The 14,858-nt window shown below is 45.5% G+C and overlaps 1 protein-coding gene across 2 annotated transcripts in view; it reads right to left on the reverse strand.

Annotated features, from left to right (window-relative positions):
* The window catches only part of arhgap35a (Rho GTPase activating protein 35a), a 161,781-nt gene extending 147,239 nt beyond the window's left edge, over positions 1 to 14,542 (reverse strand). Inside the window, exon 1 of one of the 2 annotated variants that reach the window (XM_080218358.1) lies at positions 14,520 to 14,542. The gene's annotated coding sequence lies outside the window, so the exon portion shown is untranslated. The other variant, XM_080218357.1, reaches the window with a different exon arrangement.
* Positions 14,543 to 14,858: the final 316 nt, after the last annotated feature.

The raw sequence follows: 14,858 nt of genomic DNA on the forward strand, positions 1-14,858 counted from the left end.
CAAATGAGCGAGATCCTTGAAGTTTCCACTTCCAGTGGAACCATGCCCCAACCAATGTCAGGGTAAGGATAAAGGGTCTTTTTTTAATATATAAAAAGCTAGCGGTCATAGATATTCAGGATTCTGGTCCAAATTCCTTTTGGGAAGATATTAAATTGTTGATTCCCTTGTTGACAGAGGAGCTGGCATAGTGCTGAGGACTCATTAACAATTCAACTGCTGAAGCTTCTGCTGGAGACCACATTTATTCACAAATAGTCAGGAAATTTAGAGCTATTGTTGATGTTTCATACATATAATATATTAAGTGGTTGAGTATACACATATTCCAACAATTCAATTGTCGACTACCGCCCAGTATCAAATAGGGAAATGAAGTGGTACAAGCACTTGAATCCAATTTGCTCAGCATACTTCAAATATTTTCAAAAACCAAAGCAATTGTAAGTATTATTTTCAGAAATCCAAATATTTATGGTTTACTTATTCTATAATGCTGTTTAACAACATGAGCTGCCATAAGGCAGAGAACAAAATGCTTATTTATTATGTACGCCAGCAAGCTGATTTTTGGACACATCCCCTCCCTGTTGCTTCATGCCATTTGCAAACCAGAAAAGCATACTAATGCCACTCAATAACTTGCTGCTGGGAGATGATGCTTCAGTCTGGCCTATCCTGTCTCAATTCTTCTGTGCGGAGTTTGCACATTCTCCCCGTGCGTCCAGGGTGCGACAGTTTCCTCCCACAGTCCAAAGGTGTGTGGGTTAGGTTGATTGGCCATGCTACATTGATCCTAGTTTCGGGGCAGATCAGCAAAGTAAATATGTGGGGTTACGGGGAAAGGGTGGGATTGTTGTTGGTGCAGGCTCGATGGGCCAAATGGCCTCTATACCACAGGGATTCTACTCTATGACAATAGTGATGGAACTTAACCAAAATCTTTCATTATTCTTTCATGGGGTGTGGGCACCAGAATTTGCTACCCATTCCTAATTGCCCACGTATGGAGTGGTAGATCATTGCTGTGGGTCTGGAAACACATGTAGGTCAGACCAGGTAAGGATGGCAGATTTCCTTCCCTAAAGGACATTAGTGCTTTTACAACAATTGACAATAATTTCATGGTCATTAGACATTTTTTAATTCAAATTTCACCATCTGGTGTGGTGGAATCCAAACATGGATCCCCAGATTATTACTCTAGGTCTCAGTCACTACTCCAGAAAAATACCACAATGCTACTGCCTCCCCTGTGGTTTAGGTACACCTACAGTGCTATTAATGAGTTCCTACTAGAGGCAGTGACCCACCACAGAAGGAAAAGCAATACATCGCCAAGTATGATGGAATGTGATTTGGGGGAAACTGTAGATTGTTCTTCTAAGCATTAGAGATGGATTTGGAAGGTGCTGTCAAAGGAGCCTTGGCGAGTTGCTGCAATGTATCGCAGATGGTACACACTGCTGCTATGATGCATTTGCAGTGGGGGAAATTAATGTTTAGGGTAGTGGATGAGTGCCAATCAAGCAGGCTGTTTTGCCTTGGACTGCGTCGAGCTTCATATCTTCCTGAAGTTGGATTCATCTGGGCAAGTTGGAAAATATCAGGTTAAATTTCACAATGACAGCAGCACTCTGAATTTGCTCATACTTATTCACAAACAAATGCAATCTCTGTTATAAGAGCTGTCGCAATTGAATTGTTGATGGCTTTGCAGCAGAATATCATCCATTTGTAAATAGGAATTTCACTTATCAAGACAAGTAGACAGCATCATATCATACTCCTAACTTGTGCCCTTTAGATGGTGGACACGCTTTGCCAAGTCAGAAAGCAAGTTACTCACTGCAAAATTCCAAACCCCTGATCGGCTCTTAATTCACAGTATACGTACGGCTGATCCAGTTAAGCTTCTGGCCGTGATGACCCCAGGAAGTTGATCATTAAGATTCAGTCACAGTAACACTACTGGTGGTCATCAGACTGGTGATAGTATGGCATCAATGTTATCTGTTACTCATCACTTATCATTCTAAGCCTGAATATTACCCTGATCTTATTGTATGCATGCACAGACTGTTTCATTATAAGGGCATGTTTATGATCCTAGATAACAGACTGGGATAAGCAAAACAGCTCCAATGCTAAAGGAACCAAATCTCAAATATATTTAGGACTGTTTTTGGGCACAATACATTTTAGCATTGACAAGGAGGATGGTCACACTAGATTTGATGAGTATGGAACTAAAATTGATTAGCAAACCAGCTGTAAGGGAACATCTTGCGTCGAGTGACCATCATATGAAATATCTAACCTCAATTCAGTGTTCTAATTCTCAGCTCTTAAGCAGAAGGTTGTGGATTCAACAATTGCTCCAGATACCAAAGCACAAAATATAGTCTTGAGTGAAGACTCCAGCGCTGCACTGATAGGGGCTACATTGTCAGAGATACCATCTTGCAGATGAGACATTAAACCTGTCCTGGTAAGCAGATGGCAATACAATCCATGCCACTATTTCGAAGACCAGGTGTTTGCTTGGCGTCCTCACCAATACCTATCTCTCAAATATCACTCAACAAGATAATCTTGTCAGAGCTCTCAATTTCTGCCAGGCAGCAAGGGTGAAACTAAGCACTTTCCAATAATAACTGGTTACTAAAGCAACAAAGTTGTTTTGTACGTAGATTTAAAACAGGCAAGAAATATAGAAAAATGCTACACTAAAAAACACTTGCAAGGGATATCAAATTGAATAGATACATTGACGAAGATTGGTGAGGAGCAACCTAAGTCCATTAAATGCAAAAGCAGGATGAGAAGATAATTAAAAAAGGAAATTACAGGCTTCTTAAATGACTAATTTGTATTTATCCTCACAGTAAAAGGAGAGAACAAAACATCAGTGCAAGACAACATACACACAGCCAAAGAGGAATATATTTTATTTAGGAGTATCATAGAATCCTACAGTGCAGAAGGCCATTCAACCCATCAAGTCTGCACTGACCACAATCTCACCCAGGCCCTATCCTCATAACCCCATGCATTTACTCTGCTGGTCCCTCTAATGTTAAGGGCAATTTAGCACCACCAATGCACCTAACCCACACATCTTTGGATTGTGGGAGGAAACTGGAGCACCCAGAGGAAACCCTCGCAGACATGGGGAGCATGTACAAACTCCACATAGACAGTGACCCAGGCCAGGAATTGAACCTGGGTCCCTGGCACTGAGAGCAATGAAAGAAAGAGTAAAGAAAATAATGGGACCTAACGTCGACAAATCTGCAGGATCAAATGATTTCCATTCCAAGACGTTAAAGGCGAGGGGAAAAAAAGGAGATCCATGATTTTGACATCATTTGTGGAGAAGTTAATGCAATTTACAATTAGTGGGTGAGTGCTTTGTCAAGTTTGATTAAAGATGAAACATGGATACAAGGGCAATTCATATCTAACTAATTAAGCTGAATATTTGGGAAGCTCACTAATGGAGCAGATAAAGGAGGGTCTGTCAATGTTGTCTATCTGGGGTAGGTTGGAATGTGGAGTTGAGGGCACAATCACATCAGTCATAATCTTATTAAATGTGAGAGCAGGCTCAAAAGGGCTGAATGTCCTACTCCAGCTCCTAGTTTGCACATCCAGAAATCATTCAACACCTACACAAGATATTAGCAAAAAGACAGAATTGGAGAAGACCTCAACATGTTGATAATTGGTTGAGAAATAAATGGTAGCCATGATGTGGAGATGCTGGCATTGGACGGGGGTAAACACAGTAAGAAATCTCATAATACCTGGTATTATGTCTGACAGGTTTATTTGGTAGCAAAAGCCACTAGCTTTCAAAGCGCTGCTCCTTCATCAGGTGACTCACCTGATGGAGGAGCAGCGCTTCAAAAGCTAGTGGCTTTTGCTACCAAATAAACCTGTTGAGATTTTAACCTGGTATTGTGAGACTTCTTACTGAGAAATAAATGACAGGGAACGTCCTCCGAGGATGTGCGCTGACGCGTCACTCTTTGTCATAAGGATCAATAACTTGGATGAGGAAATAGAGTAATTTGTAAACTTGGATATGCAACTAAGCTATGAGCACAATAAGTTATATAGCTGAGAGCTGGAAGTTACAAAGGGACACAGGCATAATACAAGTGGTTAAGACAATGGCAGATGGAGTTCAATGGAGAAGTGCAAGGTCACCCACTTTGGGTCCAAGAAAGTCAAAACAAAGCATTTGTGTAAAGGTAAAATGAAGAATTGAGGAAGAATAAGTTGTGCAAGAGAAATGCTCAAAGTAATCAATTAGGCCTTGGATTATTGAACTTCATTGCAAGGGAGCTGGAATACAAAGGGGAGAAAGGCTTCAGTTGTACAAAGCTTTCCTCACCCTAACTGAAGTAATGCATTCAATTTTTTGGCACCACATCTTAGGACGGTGAAGCATCAGCATGGACTGACCAAAATAATACCAGTGTTCAAAAGATTAAAATTTGAGGATAGGTCATTAAAAGCAAATACAACACAAATGTATTAGACAGTTAAGGGATGATTAAAGTTTACAAGACAGTTCAGGGATCCAACTGAATTGAGTGGCTGTGAAGAAGCTCTTTCAGCTAGTGGGGGAACTGTGGACAAAAAGGCATAAATCTTAAGATTAAAGCTTGGCCATGTTAAGAGTAAATTTAACAAGTAAAGGGTACTCAAAGCTCCAAGCTCTACCCAGAAGACTGTGAATGCATGATCAACTGAAATTTCAGTCTGTGATAGATTTTTTTAAAAAAACAAGGCAAGGAATATGAATCAACAGCAGGTAAACGCAGAGGAGTGCAGGTTAACCATGTTTATACTCAAGTTGGAGGGGTTGAATGATTTACTTCTGCTCCTAGATTCCAAAAGAAAAAGATGACCCATTATGCTTTAGGGAGAGGGATAGGAAGGAAATGCAAAACCATAATGCAGAACAATGTAAAAGCATTGAAGACTCTAACGACAGGTCATCTATCAACAATCTCAACCCTTTCTCTCTTCACAAATGCTGCCTGTTCTATTTCCAGAATGGTTTTCCTCTTATTGCAGAGCAATCCCAAGGCTGAAGAGTTTAGCAACCAAGACAAATTAATCAATGAATTGCAAGGTCCAGCAGTCTCAAGTTTTGGGAGCAGAGAACAGTAAAATCAATAAGTGATGAGTTAAATAGTCTAAGCCAACACATAAGCATGTAAATATTCTAGCAATTACTTTGTCTGAACTGATCTATGGCACTATAAAGAGAAGATCTGAACAAATTTCTTGAGGTTATCATCTTCCATACTCTTTAAAGAACTTTGGAAAGAATCAGTTCCAATGAGGACTAACCTGAGCTCAAGTTTAGGGATGCACTAGAATTGCTAGCTCAAGTGGCATCAGGAGCTGGCAGCACTAACACACCAAAAACAAATTGCACAGTTACTAAATGATTTAAAAATAATGATTCAAAAATATATTAACTATTGCATTCAATTCCCCATTTTACTTGTTAATAACTCAATAACTCAGCATGACAAAATGTCCCCAAAAAATCCGATGCTGCATTCAGTACACCCTACCCCTCACAATCTTGAATGCCTATAGTACAGAAGAGGCCATTTGGACCATCAGGTCTTCACCGACCCGCTAAAAGAGCACCTATCCAAGCCCAATCCCCCACCCTAATCCAGCACATGGCTAATCCATCTAACCTGCACAGTCTTGGACATTCTCAGCTAGATACTGAGGTCTTTGGTAGGAATAATGGTAGGAAGGATTATTACTTACGTGGAGAAAAACTGCAGCAGGCGACGGTGCAGAGGGACCTCGGGGTCCTTGTGCATGAGTCGCAAAAACCCAGCTTGCAGGTGCAGCAGGTAGTCAGGAAGGCGAATGGGATGCTGGCCTTCATAGCAAGGGGGATTGAATATAAAAGTAGGGAGGTCTTGCTGCGGCTGTATAGGGCATTGGTGAGGCCGCAGCTGGAGTACTGTGTGCAGTTTTGGGCGCCGTACTTACGCAAGGATATTTTGGCCTTGGAGGGAGTGCAGAGGAGGTTTACTAGGCTGATGCCGGAGTTGAGGGGGTTGAGCTATGAGGAGAGGCTGAATAAACTAGGCTTGTACTCGTTAGAGTTTAGAAGAATGAGGGGAGATCTCATTGAGATGTATAAGATGATGAATGGGATGGATAGAATAGAGGTGGAGAGACTCTTCCCGCTCAGAAAGGACAGTAGGACTAGGGGGCACAGCCTCAAGATAAAAGGGGGGGGCGGTTTAGAGCAGAGTTGAGGAAGAACTTCTTCACTCAAAGGGTGGTGAATCTCTGGAATTCTCTGCCCGTGGTGGAGGCTACCTCGCTAAATATTTTTAAGACGCGGGTTGATAGGTTTTTGATAAGAAAGGGGATTAAGGGTTATGGGGAGAGGGCGGGAATGTGGAACTGAGCCACGACAGATCAGCCATGATCTTATTGAATGGCGGGGTAGGCTCGAAGGGCCAGATGGCCTACTCCTGCTTCTATTTCTTATGTTCTTATGTTCATCAATGTCCACTAAGACCTAAACATTTGTTCAGCCCATGCCTGAATAAGTGCAAGAAACATTTGTGCCACACAAGTGCTAGGCAAAGACAATCTCTAACAGAGAATCTAACACCATCCCTTAACATTTAACGGTATTACCATCGCTGAAGCCCAGTCAACATCTTGGAGGTTTAACATTGGCCAGAAGCTGACTAGACCAACCATATAATTACTGTGGCAGCAAAAGCAGATCAGAGGCTGGGAATTCTGCAGAGTGTAACTCACTTCCTAACTGCCCAAAGCCTATCTACCATCTAAAATGGAATATTCTCCACTGGCCTGGATGACTGCAACTCCTGCCTGGAGGAGTGCAACTCCAACAGCAGTCAAGAAGTTTGACACCATCTAGCAGCCTACTTGACTGACACATCAGCCACCAGCTTCTATATTAACTCCCTCCACCACCAACACAATGACAGCAGCACATATCACCTGCAAGGTGCAGTGCAGCAACTCACCAAGGCTCTTTTGACAGTACCTTCCAAACCCGAGACTTCTACAACATCAAAGGACAAGAGCAACAAATAAACACAAACATCACCGCTTGTAAGTTCCCTGTCAAGTCACACAGCATCCTTCCTTCACTGTCATTGGATTAAAATCTTGGAATTCCCTCTCTAAGAGCACTGTGGGTGTTCCTGCAACACATAGATCCTGCAGTGGTCTACTTCCTTCAAAGGCAATTAGCGATGAGCAACAAATGCTTGCCGAGCCAGTGATGTGCATATTCTACAAATTAATAAACTTTAAAAATGCCATCCAACCTAATACCACTTCCTAACCCTTGGTTTGTAGCCTTGCAAGTTAAAGCATGTTAACATCATACCCAAGTTTTTAGATTTGAGGAGGGCTTCTGCCTACACCACCCTGAGTGAAAAATTTCTCTTCAACTCCCCTCAACTCCTATCAATTATTTTAAATTTCTTCCCTCTGGTTACTGACCACCACAATAAGAGAAATAAATCCTTCCTGTGCATTCCAAGCCCCTCAATTTTATACACCAAGTTAAAATTTCCCCCAGTCTCCTCTGTTCCAAAGAAAACATCCCCAGCCTAACCAATTCTGACCCACAGCTAAAGTCCTCCAGTTCTGGCAAGATCTTTGTAAATCTCCTGTGCACTCTCAAGTGTTATCACATCCTCCTAATAATGTAGTGACCAGAGTTGTACACGCTGCTCTGGTAAATAATTCAGGTTTGTGAAATACTTGGTCTTCATCCCCTCTATCTTCTCTTTGTAGAAGTTAAAATCAATTTACATGTAGAAATACATGTAAATCGACATGTTTGGTAGCATCTCATCCCTCGTGAATCAGTTGTGGGGTGGAAATTGTGTTATGCTCTGAATAACTATCATTTGCTTTTCATTGTTCAACGTCTAGAATAGGAAAGGCAGTGCACCCCATGCTGTGAAGAAAATGCCCCCAAGGCAAGTTCCCTCAAAATCCCAGAACACCCTCCCAACGCCTAAACAAGCACTGCGGTGATTCAAGGCTGCTGCTCACACCACCTTTTCAAGAGGAATTAGGGATGGGCAACATATGCTGGATGAGCAAGTGACAGCCACACCCCAAAAACAAATATGTAAAAATACTCCTGAGGCAAAAACAAACTGAGTTTCCTCTGGGGTCTCTACTTGAGTTCCAAACTATACATCCATTAGCCAATGCAGGAATCTAAAATTATGTTTGGAACAAAATTAGTTGCATCAATCAGACCCCCTTCAACACTATCAACATGACGGCACAGCACAGCACATGTAACAAGCAACTAAAATACCGCACTTACACAGATTTTACACATGGACAATGACATACTTAAAGCATTCACATTTCAGAAGATATTACATTCAATTTCAATCATTAACTCCAGATTAAGATTGAAAGCACTTTGTTAATTCATTAGTTGAAGCTTTAACAGTGAATAGATCAGACATTTAATGCTGCACATGTTCCTGTTCAACATTTCCATCATAAATGGAGACTCTCTAAACTTGTTGAACATGGATACAAATGCTCCCCATTGGAGGTGCTGCACCACGACCATAAGAGACTACAGCATTCTGAATCAATAACCATTTGTGTAGGATGTTGAAGGCAGCTTAAGGTGAGAATTGAACAATCTTGGATACAGAAAAGGTGATACAGGTGTGGATCAGGGAATTTCAAAGGTAGGAATGGACAAAGGGGAGATGAAGCACGCCAGGAACGGATGTAGCAACAGATACAGACAATTTTTGGGAGTAGAAGTCATTTTCGTAGTTGATCAGGTGCAGGGACAGAAGCTGAGAATGGGGTGACCACCGTGCCAAAGTTCAGTCACATTCATTCACAAACCTCGAAGACAAGGAAGCAACCTCCTCCGCCCCACACAGATGGGAGGGTACAAGGACATCACAGTATGACAGACATCTGATTCCTGCACCCAAACCCTCCTCCAAATCCAGGGGTATTATTGTATCATTCAGTTAGCAAATCCCTCCTGATTACAAGACGAAGATCAAGAAATCACAATGGAGTAAATTATGCATGTCACAATGCACAGTGGGCTGATCAAACCCAACATCACTAATTCCTTATTTTAAATTCTCCCACTGATTAAAATTAGCAATGATACTTTTTTGCATTAGCAATTGACAGAACTTCAAACATTAATTCATTATAACACGCTTAAAATATGACAAACACGCTGCAATGTGGTTATTTTTGGTCTAATTGATTTTTTAATATCAAACTCCGATCCCCAAGAATTTAACTTAAAGATCAAGAATTAATCTTTACATCAAATCGGCTGCAGCAAATGCTAAGATCGATCTTTGAAGATCACAAATGATCTATAATTTCAGAATGGAGCAGAGCCCGCGATCAGAGGATAGTTCCTGTCTGCAACTCCTGCTGCATAAACATTCATTAATGTATTTTTTTTCCCCTGGAGATGTAAATAGGGTGGCAGAAATGAGGAAAGGAAGAGAAGTTGGAAAGATGGAAAAATATGGGACCTAGGGACAACTGAACAAAAATTTCTGCAGCCCAATTATTAGAAAAAAATTAAAATTGATTCCTCCTTCCACTGAAAGCTTCAATTCTTACAGGGCACGGTTCTCTGGCCGCTAACAAGGTCATTCCAGATACACAAGAACCGCCAGGGAACTTCTGCAGCCTATTCATTCGTATCAGTCATCACAGTGCTGTCCTCACCCGATGTCTGCACACATCCATGTTTCACTGGATAGCAGCAGCTACCTGAATTACTCTCTGCCTCAACCAAAGGACACCTGCTGTCATGTCGAAGGGATAACTCACAGACCAGTAATCAAACCTGGGCCTAACCTGAGTCATAATGATTGCCACCAAGAAAAATTATGACTAAGGTTGGGGGGGGGGGGGAATGAATCTCGCACACTAGACACCAATCTTTTACTGCCTTAAAATGAGATAGTAGGCAGATTCAATTTATGATCTCAACCCTTTGACCTCTTAATGCCCTGTAAAACACGTAGCTCTTCTCTCCAAGCCACTTTGCTGAATCATGTAAACAGAGTCAGCCACCCTCACCCTACAAGACACGTTAAACCAGAAATCAGCCATTTGGATGCGCACCGCGGACATGTGCTTAATGCAAAGGATACCAAACATGTCAAGGCATATTCCATTACTACTCAAATATAAAAAGGGGGAGGAGAAGAGTTCAGATGGAGTTTGCAGACTTGAAGTCACTGCTTAAATACAGTGTGCACCGTGCTCATTAAAAACAGAAAGCACTATATCCGTGACCATGCAACATTTAATGTCAGAATATACATGTGATTTAGATGGAGAAAGAGGGGAAAAAAAAACCACCCTTTTCAAGCCAAAACAACAGTCCTTGTTTCAGCGTTGAACCTCCCTAGACTTCTGAGTGCAGTGCATTAAATTGCCCACGAACTTCACATCCAAGGTAATCAAGGTTTCATTAGAGATACAATTACATTACTCCCATATACATTGAGTATTTTATTTTTTCATTCCTTAATACCCTGACACAGCAAACACCCGAGTCTGTAAAATGTATTTTAAATATATGTGTGGCAGTTGACTGCAATAACATTATACAATTATGGAAACATATATTTAAAACGTATCTGCAAAAGTAGTAAAAAAAACAAATATCCAAAACAGATAAAATCTTAAAAAAAACTTCCCTGACACAACCCAGCCAAAATGCTCAAGATTAAATCTGGCAAGAGTGACATGTCCGTTCCTTTTATTTCTCCAAACAATGAGAAGAGGCAAATTATTTTTCCAGCATGTTTTGACACATGGGCACCTCGCTCAACCAAGTCCACAAAATTTTAACCTTCCTCTCATGAAGTGCATGTCACAAACCACCCGCAACACCAACACCCGCCCCCCTCAAAAGGATTTTTTTAAAAAAAAAGCAAAACCCTCCTGAAATATTTCCAACAAAATAAAGGTCGGGAGGCCAAAAACAAGAGGGGGAAGGGGGAGTGGATTTGGAATGCAAAACAAGGCTCCAATAATAAGGAAAAAAAGATCGAGGGTGGAAGCAAAAGAGAGTGGAGGAAAGATTGAGGGTGGAAGCAGACGGGGGAGAAGATCAAAGGAGGGAGCGGGGGGGGGGGAGATCGAAGGGGGAGGGGAGATCGAAGGGGGGAGCGGAGAGGGGGGGGAGAGATCGAAGGGGGGGGAGATCGAAGGGGGGAGCGAAGGGGGGGACATCGAAGGGGGGAGCGAAAGGGGGGGGAGATCGAAGGGGGGAGCGAAAGGGGGGGAGATCGAAGGGGGGGAGCGAAAGGGGGGGAGATCGAAAGGGGGGGAGATCGAAGGGGGGGAGCGAAAGGGGGGGAGATCGAAGGGGGGAGCGAAGGGGGGGGGGGGAGATCGAAGGGGGGAGCGAAGGGGGGGGAGTTCGAAGGGGGGAGCGAAAGGGGGGGAGATCGAAGGGGGGGGCGAGATCGAAGGGGGGAGCGGAAGGGGGGGGCGAGATCGAAGGGGGGAGCGAAAGGGGGGGGGGCGAGATCGAAAGGGGGAGGAGGATCGAAAGGGGGGGGCGAGATCGAAAGGGGGAGGAGGATCGAAAGGGGGGGGCGAGATCGAAGGGGGGAGCGAAAGGGGGGGGGCGAGATCGAAGGGGGGAGCGAAAGGGGGGGGGGAGATCGAAAGGGGGGGGAGATCGAGGGTGGGAGCAAAAGAGGGGGGGAGATCGAGGGTGGGAGCAAAAGAGGGGGGGAGATCGAGGGTGGGAGCAAAAGAGGGGGGGAGATCGAGGGTGGGAGCAAAAGAGGGGGGAGATCGAGGGTGGGAGCAAAAGAGGGGGGAAGATCGAGGGTGGGAGCAAAAGAGGGGGGAAGATCGAGGGTGGGAGCAAAAGAGGGGGGAAGATCGAGGGTGGGAGCAAAAGAGGGGGGAAGATCGAGGGTGGGAGCAAAAGAGGGGGGAAGATCGAGGGTGGGAGCAAAAGAGGGGGGAAGATCGAGGGTGGGAGCAAAAGAGGGGGGAAGATCGAGGGTGGGAGCAAAAGAGGGGGGAAGATCGAGGGTGGGAGCAAAAGAGGGGGGAAGATCGAGGGTGGGAGCAAAAGAGGGGGGAAGATCGAGGGTGGGAGCAAAAGAGGGGGGAAGATCGAGGGTGGGAGCAAAAGAGGGGGGAAGATCGAGGGTGGGAGCAAAAGAGGGGGGAAGATCGAGGGTGGGAGCAAAAGAGGGGGGAAGATCGAGGGTGGGAGCAAAAGAGGGGGGAAGATCGAGGGTGGGAGCAAAAGAGGGGGGAAGATCGAGGGTGGGAGCAAAAGAGGGGGGAAGATCGAGGGTGGGAGCAAAAGAGGGGGGAAGATCGAGGGTGGGAGCAAAAGAGGGGGGAAGATCGAGGGTGGGAGCAAAAGAGGGGGGAAGATCGAGGGTGGGAGCAAAAGAGGGGGGAAGATCGAGGGTGGGAGCAAAAGAGGGGGGAAGATCGAGGGTGGGAGCAAAAGAGGGGGGAAGATCGAGGGTGGGAGCAAAAGAGGGGGGAAGATCGAGGGTGGGAGCAAAAGAGGGGGGAAGATCGAGGGTGGGAGCAAAAGAGGGGGGAAGATCGAGGGTGGGAGCAAAAGAGGGGGGAAGATCGAGGGTGGGAGCAAAAGAGGGGGGAAGATCGAGGGTGGGAGCAAAAGAGGGGGGAAGATCGAGGGTGGGAGCAAAAGAGGGGGGAAGATCGAGGGTGGGAGCAAAAGAGGGGGGAAGATCGAGGGTGGGAGCAAAAGAGGGGGGAAGATCGAGGGTGGGAGCAAAAGAGGGGGGAAGATCGAGGGTGGGAGCAAAAGAGGGGGGAAGATCGAGGGTGGGAGCAAAAGAGGGGGGAAGATCGAGGGTGGGAGCAAAAGAGGGGGGAAGATCGAGGGTGGGAGCAAAAGAGGGGGGAAGATCGAGGGTGGGAGCAAAAGAGGGGGGAAGATCGAGGGTGGGAGCAAAAGAGGGGGGAAGATCGAGGGTGGGAGCAAAAGAGGGGGGAAGATCGAGGGTGGGAGCAAAAGAGGGGGGAAGATCGAGGGTGGGAGCAAAAGAGGGGGGAAGATCGAGGGTGGGAGCAAAAGAGGGGGGAAGATCGAGGGTGGGAGCAAAAGAGGGGGGAAGATCGAGGGTGGGAGCAAAAGAGGGGGGAAGATCGAGGGTGGGAGCAAAAGAGGGGGGAAGATCGAGGGTGGGAGCAAAAGAGGGGGGAAGATCGAGGGTGGGAGCAAAAGAGGGGGGAAGATCGAGGGTGGGAGCAAAAGAGGGGGGAAGATCGAGGGTGGGAGCAAAAGAGGGGGGAAGATCGAGGGTGGGAGCAAAAGAGGGGGGAAGATCGAGGGTGGGAGCAAAAGGGGGGGGAAGATCGAGGGTGGGAGCAAAAGGGGGGGGAAGATCGAGGGTGGGAGCAAAAGGGGGGGGAAGATCGAGGGTGGGAGCAAAAGGGGGGGGGAGATCGAGGGTGGGAGCAAAAGGGGGGGGAAGATCGAGGGTGGGAGCAAAAGGGGGGGGAAGATCGAGGGTGGGAGCAAAAGGGGGGGAAAGATCGAGGGTGGGAGCAAAAGGGGGGGGAAGATCAAGGGTGAGAGCAAGAGGGGGGAAAGATTGAGGGTGGGAGCAAAAAGAGAGGAGTAAGGAGATTGAGGGTGGAAGCAAAAAGGGGGGAAAAGATCGAGGGTGGAAGCAAAAAGAGAAAGACTGAGGGTGGAAGCAAAAAGAGAAAGACTGAGGGTGGAAGCAAAAAGAGAAAGACTGAGGGTGGAAGCAAAAAGAGAAAGACTGAGGGTGGAAGCAAAAAGAGAAAGACTGAGGGTGGAAGCAAGAGAGAGGAGAAAAGATCGAGAGTGAGAGCAAAAAGAGAAAGATTGAGATTGGAAGCAAAGAGAATAAAAAAACTAACCTACCTTGGCTTTCCTCCCGCTGGGGATAAGAGACATTTGTTCCTAGGGATTATTTTGTTTTAATTTTAATGGTCAGCAGACATCTTGTTTTCCTCAGGTTAGATTTGGAGGAAGGGAAGGAGGATGAGAGGGAATGTGTATGGATTAAAGTGAGAGGGTTTCTTCCCCCCTTTCTTTTTTTTTGCTTCGCCTTTTGCGCTCTCCTACTGGAAGTCTAGGACCGGGCAGAAATGGCGGATGTTTCTCTCGTACTCTTCCCCTTCACCAACTTTTTCTCTCCTCGGCTGCTACTGCTTCCCCCCCAGGAGTAGACATCGCCCATGATGCTGCTCACACCGCCATGGAAGGCGCTCTGGCTCGGCGGGGGTCAGGTGATTCCTTCCCTTGAAAAAAATTATGATTCAAACATCAACAAAATCCACCTCCGCACGCACCATTCGCTAGGCCGCGCCTGATTTTCACTCAAAAATGTCGACCGACGGCTGCTAACGCCTCAACTTTCCCCACAAAAAATGAAACAAAATCTCTTCACCACAATAAGATTTTTTTCTCTCGCTCGCCCGCACCGGTCTACCCAGCTTGATGAGTCTCTTTTTTCCCGCCCCCTTCTTCCTCTATCCCGGCGCAGATTGGTTAGTACTGTAGAGAAGGCCGGCTCTATTGGTCAATTCTCACGTCAATCAAACCGCTGTCTCCGCCCCCCCACCAGCACTTTAGGTTGCACCCGTTCCGAGGCGCGGTTGCAGCTCAAGACAGGAAGTGGTTTCCCCAGAGCCGCCGGACCGGAAGTGATGACAGAAATGGCGCCAGGGGACGCTGGGAATTGTAGTCCCCTGCCTGACCAATTGTAGCAATACCTCTGTCTAGTTTT

Source organism: Carcharhinus amblyrhynchos, unplaced genomic scaffold, assembly GCF_965287045.1.
Source record: "Carcharhinus amblyrhynchos unplaced genomic scaffold, sCarAmb.v2.hapA scaffold_37, whole genome shotgun sequence".
NCBI classification, from domain to species: Eukaryota; Metazoa; Chordata; class Chondrichthyes; order Carcharhiniformes; family Carcharhinidae; genus Carcharhinus; species Carcharhinus amblyrhynchos.